Source organism: Musca vetustissima, unplaced genomic scaffold, assembly GCF_032173495.1.
Source record: "Musca vetustissima isolate MV318-11 ecotype Yass unplaced genomic scaffold, APGP_CSIRO_Mvet_v1 utg1348, whole genome shotgun sequence".
Taxonomy (NCBI): Eukaryota; Metazoa; Arthropoda; class Insecta; order Diptera; family Muscidae; genus Musca; species Musca vetustissima.
In genome coordinates this window covers 1-7,669 of record NW_026879550.1, presented here as the reverse complement: position 1 = coordinate 7,669, position 7,669 = coordinate 1, and the positions used below count along the sequence as shown (strand labels likewise).

The 7,669-nt window shown below is 35.1% G+C and overlaps 1 pseudogene; it reads left to right on the top strand.

The window, feature by feature from the left end:
- The first annotated feature begins 598 nt into the window (after nucleotides 1-598).
- Nucleotides 599-7,589, top strand: LOC133324461 (cytosolic endo-beta-N-acetylglucosaminidase-like; annotated as a pseudogene).
- The last annotated feature ends 80 nt before the right edge of the window (nucleotides 7,590-7,669 follow it).

The following is a 7,669-nucleotide window of genomic DNA, read 5'->3' as shown; positions in this document are numbered from 1 at the left end:
ATTGAATGCGAAAAATCCTTATTATATATATGGATTTTATCGTCTTTTTTTAATTAACATTCGTTATTATTTCCATTTGCGTATGCAATTGTGAATGATTCGACCGCATCGCATCGCACGCACACATACGTTATTTACACACTGATGTTTGTATATTTGCTATGTCACTATGTAGGCAAAAGAGAATAACTTTAATTCTTTTTCACACATAGGTGTAAACACGCGCAAATCTATACACCCAGTAAATACTTACAATCGAAGTTAGGTGAAGCATTTGAAAGGAATGTCCAAATTGGGAAATAAGTTCACAAAGTATTGGAAGGAAAAATGCACTTAGTAGGAAGCTGGGACATATACCAAATATGGTGTCAAACGTATCTGACATCATTTGTGTGAACCAAATAATTTTGCCATACGTGGGACGAGTTGTATATCCATGAACTAATGCCACATATAATTTTGTTTATTGGGTTATATTATCTGAAATCATATCGACGACATTTACACACATGTGTAAATTTAAATTTTTTGCTAAATATATTGCATTTCAATAGAATTTACATTATTCAACTCACTCTCCCTCTATACTCTCCTACAGGTACATTCATTACCGAAGTTTCGGATGGTGCCAAACGTTTACACGATGTGCTAGCCTTCACCGAAATGATAGACAATATTGTGGACGCTATGGTGAAAGTGTGTAAACATTACCATTTCGAAGGATGGCTCATCAATGTCGAGTGCCAAATCGAACCAGATTCAATGGAAAATTTATAGTGAGGTATGTAAGGTATGTATGGAAAAAAATGTACAAGATTTCATGTGGATTTTACTTATTTTATTTATTTACAAATACATTACAAATGGAATTTAATAGATTATATCGTCTTTAATCGGCGATGACAATTTTTATTGAGCTTTTGTTCTTTTGTATAAATTTAATTCTCTGTATTGGAAATATTTTCTTTTCTGAATTTAATGCAAACTAATATTTACTATGATGATTTTGAATCATTTCAGCAACTTGTTTGTTGTTGTAATAGCTCAGACTTATGTGTTTTTTTTAATGGGGAGGGAATTTTTATTGTAGATCTCGAGGGCAGAGAGTTTATGAAAGAGCTGGAGGGCAGGACTCTTTATACCCTTCACCACACTGTGGTACAGGGTATTATGTCTTTGTGCATATGTTTGTAACAGGCAAAAGGAAACGAGATAGACACATGGTTCCTTTTGAGAATATGCATAGAATCACTTTCTAAGTCGATTTATGCATGTCCGTCCGTCCGTCTGTCCATGGTAAATTGTAAACAAAGTACAGGTCGCATTTATGATCCGAATTGGATGAAATTTGGCATAGGTCACTTATTCGGCCCAAGGACGAACCCTATTGAAATTGGGAAAAATCAGTTCCGATTTAGATATAGCTCCCATATATATATATATATATATATATATATATATATTCGTCCGATTTTATGTAAATGGGGTACCAAAGTCCCTGTATATCTTTCGATTTGCACGAAATTTGGCACAGCGTATTGAATTAGGTCTAGAATGATGTGGGTTAAGTTTCCTGAAAATCGGTCCAGATTTAGATATAGCTCCCATATATATTTTCGTCCGATTTAAGTAGTTATAACCTAGCTTGAAGCAACCCTGTATCTGACCAAATGAAAAATATAGTATAGGTTGCAGAATTACATGTTTATGGATCCATTTTCATGTTAATGGTCCTTCAAAAATTCGACGTCTGTTAGGATTCATCTGTTGAATCAGTGGTGAAGGGTATCATATAGTCGGCCCCGTCCGACTTTACTACTTTCCTTACTGGTTTTATATAAAAGCTGAAGGGCAGGACTCTTTATATAACAGCTGAAGGTCAAGAATTCTTTGTAAATAGAGAGTTTTTGTAGATAAGGACTGGAAGTCTTTATATACAAGCTGGAGGGCAGGGATTCTTTATAGACAAGCTGGAGGGAAGATAATCGTTATAGATGATATAAATTCCGGGGAGTCTTTATATACGATATAAAATCACCAAAATAGTTATGTCCCAAAAAATGCTTGATATATTATATATTCTAACAAGGATATGCGACTGTTTGCCAAACACCAGGAACAAGAGCCCCTGGCTTTAACAGCGGTTGTGCCAATAAAATTGGCAATTGAAATTTTGTCCATGAAAAATTGTAGTCGTTGATTTAATATCGTTTCTTTCAGGTTCTATAAATAACCGTGCCACAAACAACGGAATGTATTTCAAAAGTATATATTTTTTCGGAGTTAGTATTCGCTTGACCCTCTGTCGTCCAATACCAACCAAAGAATGTCACTGCAATAATGCATCCCCCCTCCCCCACACCACCAAATCCATAAACTAAATGTTCGTATGCTTGTACTACCACCCAGCCGGCTAGCTAGCTATCTGCCGTGTCAAAACGATTTGGCCAAACTATAAGTCATGTTATTACTTTGGTCGTTGTCATGGTTGATGGAATTTTTGTCGTTGTTGCAATAGTTCAGTTTTGTTTTTGGTTCCTTTTGTCATAGTTTGATATTAACCGAAAATTTTAGAGTTTATCCAAAATGCAAATGGTAGTACCAACATCAAGAGTTTGTTTATTTTAGTTATATAAATTTAGTTGTACCATTTGACAATTTTTTCCCTCACAAAACAGGAATTTCTTTAAAGAAAAGTTGAAAATTAGCTTCCAGAAATTTGTCATAGTTTGTGGCTCGATTTTAGATATTTTGAATGTCCACATTATATTGGTGGGTATCAAAAATTCGATTCGGTCAATTTATAATAAGTTCATGTTTGTTTTTCTTTCCGTTTTATCATAAATAAATGCTATGACGTTAAACGAGTACCTTTTAATAAAAAAGGTTATCATCAATAATTTGCATTTCAAACAACTGAATATCATAACTTGTTTTTTTTGTTTTTCTTCTATTCGGGTTGGTTTATTGATTTAAAACAATGCCACTATTATCGTTTCAGTATTATTTATTGAAGCAATTTGCAATTCTTATTTGCTAGGGTTTTTGTTTATCATCTCACACAGCGGGCGGTTGCAAGTTTCTTTTATTGAATTGGAAACCATTAAATCAGAAAGAAATGCACAACAAAATATATATTGGCAAAAACAAGGTAAATAATACCGAGGAAGAGATGTTCATTGCCTGCATCTAAAGCAAATAAATCTGTTATAGACAAATGGTGTTTTTTGAAGAGGTTTCTGTATTTTGACTGCTGTGATTGTGATTGAATATTGTAATTTTTCTATACTAAAAAACGAATACATTTTTTTTCAATAAAAAAAAATTAAATATCTACAAGGGTTTTATATGTAACTAGCATATGCCCGCAACTTCGTTAGCGAATGTGGGAAATAGTTAAACATGTATTAACATATTATTTTATTTTCATAGAAAATTTCATATGTGAGAAAAACTAAGGACTCCACACATTAATATCGCCAATAAATTAAAATTGAGTACCATTTAGTACCCAATTTCATGATTCGAGCTACACAGGTTCACCCAAATTCAAATTGTACCAAATTTAGCACACATTATTTCCAAGAGTACCCACCTCAACAATCCAACCGAACTTCCTGCATAGCCCGATCCTACACCCAAATTCAAATTTCAGGATTCCAAGTCTATGCTTCACCCACAATTTAAATTGTACCAAATTTAGTACACAATAGTTCCTACACCCCCACAGTGATCTTAAATCCAAGTTTCAGAATTACAAATCTGTCGTTTCATCCACAATTCAATTTGTGTCAAATTTAGTACACAGTAGTACGAATTTCCAAAACTTCCTACTTAACACAAACCTACACCTCCACAGTGATCCTAACTCCAAGTTCCAGGATTCCAATTCTATCGGTTTACCAACAATTCAAATTTAACAAATTTAGTACACAATAGTACCAGTGATCCTAATCCAATTTCCAAAACATCCTACATACCCCAATCATACACACCAACAGTGATCCTAAAACCAAGTTTCAGGATTCCAATTCTATTGGTTCGCTCACAATTCAAATTGTACAAAATTTAGTAGACAGTAGTACCAATTTCCAAAAATCCCTACATGTCCCAATCCTACAACTCTACAGTGATCTTAAATCCAAGTTGCAGGATTCCAACTCTATCGGTTCACCCACAATACAAATTGTACCAAATTTAGTACATAGTAGTACCAATTTCCAAACCTTCCTACATACTCCAATCCTACACATCTACAGTGATCCTAAATCAAAATTTCGGAATTCAAACTCTATCGCTTTACCCACAATTCAAATTGTACAAAATTTAGTACACATTAGTACTAATTTCCAAAAATGCCTACATATCTCAATCTTACACCTCAACAGTGATCCTGACTCCAAATGTTATGATTCTAGCACTATTGGTTCTCCTAAAATTCAAATTGTACCAAATTTAGTACCGTTTAGTACACATAAGTATTATTTTCTTAAACTGATTTCTGACCCCAATCCCACTCCCCTACAGTGATCCTAACTTCAAATTTCATTGTTCCCCCTCTATCGGTTCACCCAAATCCAAACTGTACCGATTATAGTACGATTAAGTACTTTTCGTACACACAAGTAACAAATTTCCAAAACTCGTTCATATCCCAATCCTACACTCCGACCGTACTTTTAATTTCAAATTCCAGCTCCGTTTAAATGCTACAGATTTGTATCAAATCAAGTACATTTTAGTACTTTTCGGATAGTTATAGTTCGAATTTCCAAAAACCCTTTGGTACATCTATCCTACACTCCATAAACGACCACCAAACCAAATTTCAGAGTTCTAGCTCCACTGGTTCGCTAAATACAAATGGTATCACATTTAGTACTTTTCGTACAGTTCTAGTACGAATTTCCAAAAACCCAGCCTTATCTGTCACCTTTGTACCAAGAGTGACCCTCACCCAAAATTTCAAGTTTCTAGCTTCAGCCGTTTCGTATGGGCATTGATGTATCATTAAATCAGTCAGTCAATCACTTTACTCTTTTATTAGTATATATTAAATTTGTACCAAATATAGTACAATATAGTACTTTTCGTACACATGAGTACACGCTTTCAAAACCATCTCCTCAAATAGACTCTACATCTCAGCCTTAATTCGCATTTCACATTTTATGTTTTTAGCTCTATCCATTCACATGCTACGAATTTGTACCAAATTTAGTACATTTTCGTACATTTCGGATAGTTATAGTTCGAATTTCCAAAAACCCTTTGCTACACATATCTTACAGTCCATCAGCGACCACCAATCCAAATTTCAGAGTTCTAGCTCTACCGGTTCGCCAAATACAAATGGTATCACATATAGTACTTTTCGTACCGTTCTAGTACAAATTTCCAAAAACCCAGCCTTATCTGTCACCTTTGGACCAAGAGTGACCCTCACCCGAAATTGCAAGATTCTAGCTTCAGCCGTTTCGTCTGGGCGTTGATGAATCGTTAAGTCAGTAATCGTTACTCTTTTATTAGTATAGATTAGTACTTTTTAGTACTTTTCGTACCGTTCCTAGTTTTGCTTTTAAATTGTTCAATATATGTAGTTCCTTCCATTAAAATAAATTTAAATCTCTTGAACAATCGGATAATCTAAAAATTTGACCTTCTCTTGCTTATAGACGTGTCCCATAGTGTGTTCCCGAGAATGGATAACGTTGATACTCCTTATTTGCATTGCATTCTGTTACAGTCCAAAGTGTTTTTATTGAATCAAGTAAAATAAATATTCTTGGCTCGCAAACAAACTAACAATGAACTGAAAACATTTTCATTTTGCTGAAAACAAAAACCGCAATGTTTTTTTAACTTTGTTTACTACGAAACACGAAAAGACAAACACGAAAAGACAAATACGAAAAGACAAATACGAAAGTGGAGACAAACAGACAAAAATGAAAATGAAATTTATTTGTTTAGAAATTATTTCAACTAATTTGCAAATAAATCTATTAGTGTTCCAATGTCAACACTACTAACAAATATATTTATTTTTGAAACCAGAGAGAAGTGAATGCTGTCTAATCTCCATTAAGCTTTTAAATTTGTTTTATTGGCTGAGGAAAGGAATGACCACAACGAGCACCCTTAAGAGTATCCAACACCATCCTGTGGCACACCATTTATCCTTCCAACCGATTTGGAAATGTCCTTGACAAATGACATTCCAATGAGTTGTTGCTACTGTCCTTCATTTATGAATTCAATGTCAATTTTATTTATTTTTAATATTTGCTGCTACTTGTTCTTTTTATATATTTCACTAATTCTCTACTTCTTCTTCATTTTCAGTTACTTCCTCAATCGACTACGTGAATCCGTTGAACAACATGTCGAAGCGGGTGTTGTCTTTTAGTATGACAGTGTCATCGAAACTGGTAAGTTGTCATGGCAGAATGAGTAAAATGCTAAGAATGTGCCTTCTTTAGGTCAACTCATGCCACGCTCATAAATTACAGTTAGACCGACAGTAGCCTTGCGAACCGGAGCGGGATCACAGCCAAAGTCTTTTGGCATTGATGTATTTGGCCGTAATCAAATTGCCAAATTCCAAAGTAAACGAACGTTGGCACGCATTGCCAAAAATCGCTTTTCGGTTGGCATATTTGCACCAGCCTGGACATGAAACGCTGCAACAGTTCGGCTATAATATAAAACAGGAGAATGGTGACGACGCTGTGAATTTAACGTTTCTACTGAGAAATTAAAAATTCTGGGATGGGATTATTTGGAAATGCATCCATATAATACGCTGTCATTTTATACCGCCTTTTGTATGGGTTCGGGTAAACGTACCTAAGTGGTTTGCCGAACGCAGCGGTGGAAGGAGGAGAGTGGAGAGGAGGCTGCAGCCAACGAATCGGAAGGATTTTTCAATTTATCCCGCCAATCGTTACAACCATCTGTACCCTTGCATGATTTGGCAACCAGACACTATGATGATGCCTTCAACGGTGGCTCATGTCTTCGCATCAACCAATGTGACAGCTGTTTTCGTTTGTTTGCCACCGATTTTAAACATCCCGGTGGTGGTTTGGTATTTGCCTATGCCTACAAACTCAATCCCCAGGATGGTGAATTTGATTGTATTATACGTTTTTTGTACCAGCAATAATGCCCGTGATTGTTATTTATTTTTGGGCGACTATTATGATACGGTGAGCTTACAGAGAGGACGTTGGTATGTGTCGCCATTCAAACCGAAATGTCCTCAAATACCCAAAGATATGGCCTTTCCCGATTTTCAAGCCAATGGATGGCGTGTGCGCTATTATGTAGTTGGATTTGATGGCGGTATACAAGTCAAGGATATCGGTGTCCTCTATCGTAAAACTCCCGAAGCACGTGATACAGCCTATTTGGGTGCAGTCTATTTAAATGAATTCAATGTCAATCATCATGATTTTCCAGTTGATAGTAATATTGCTTTAATACAAGTTTATGGCGGGGATTTACTTAACTGACAAGATGAAATGATGACCATTATAACACAGGACGACGATGATGATGATGAAGATATTTAGTCATAAATCAGATGGAACAAGAAGAGAAATTTGAGAAAGAAATATGTTGTAGGAAAGCGAAAAAAGTATGTTATAGGTATTTTAAAATTTTT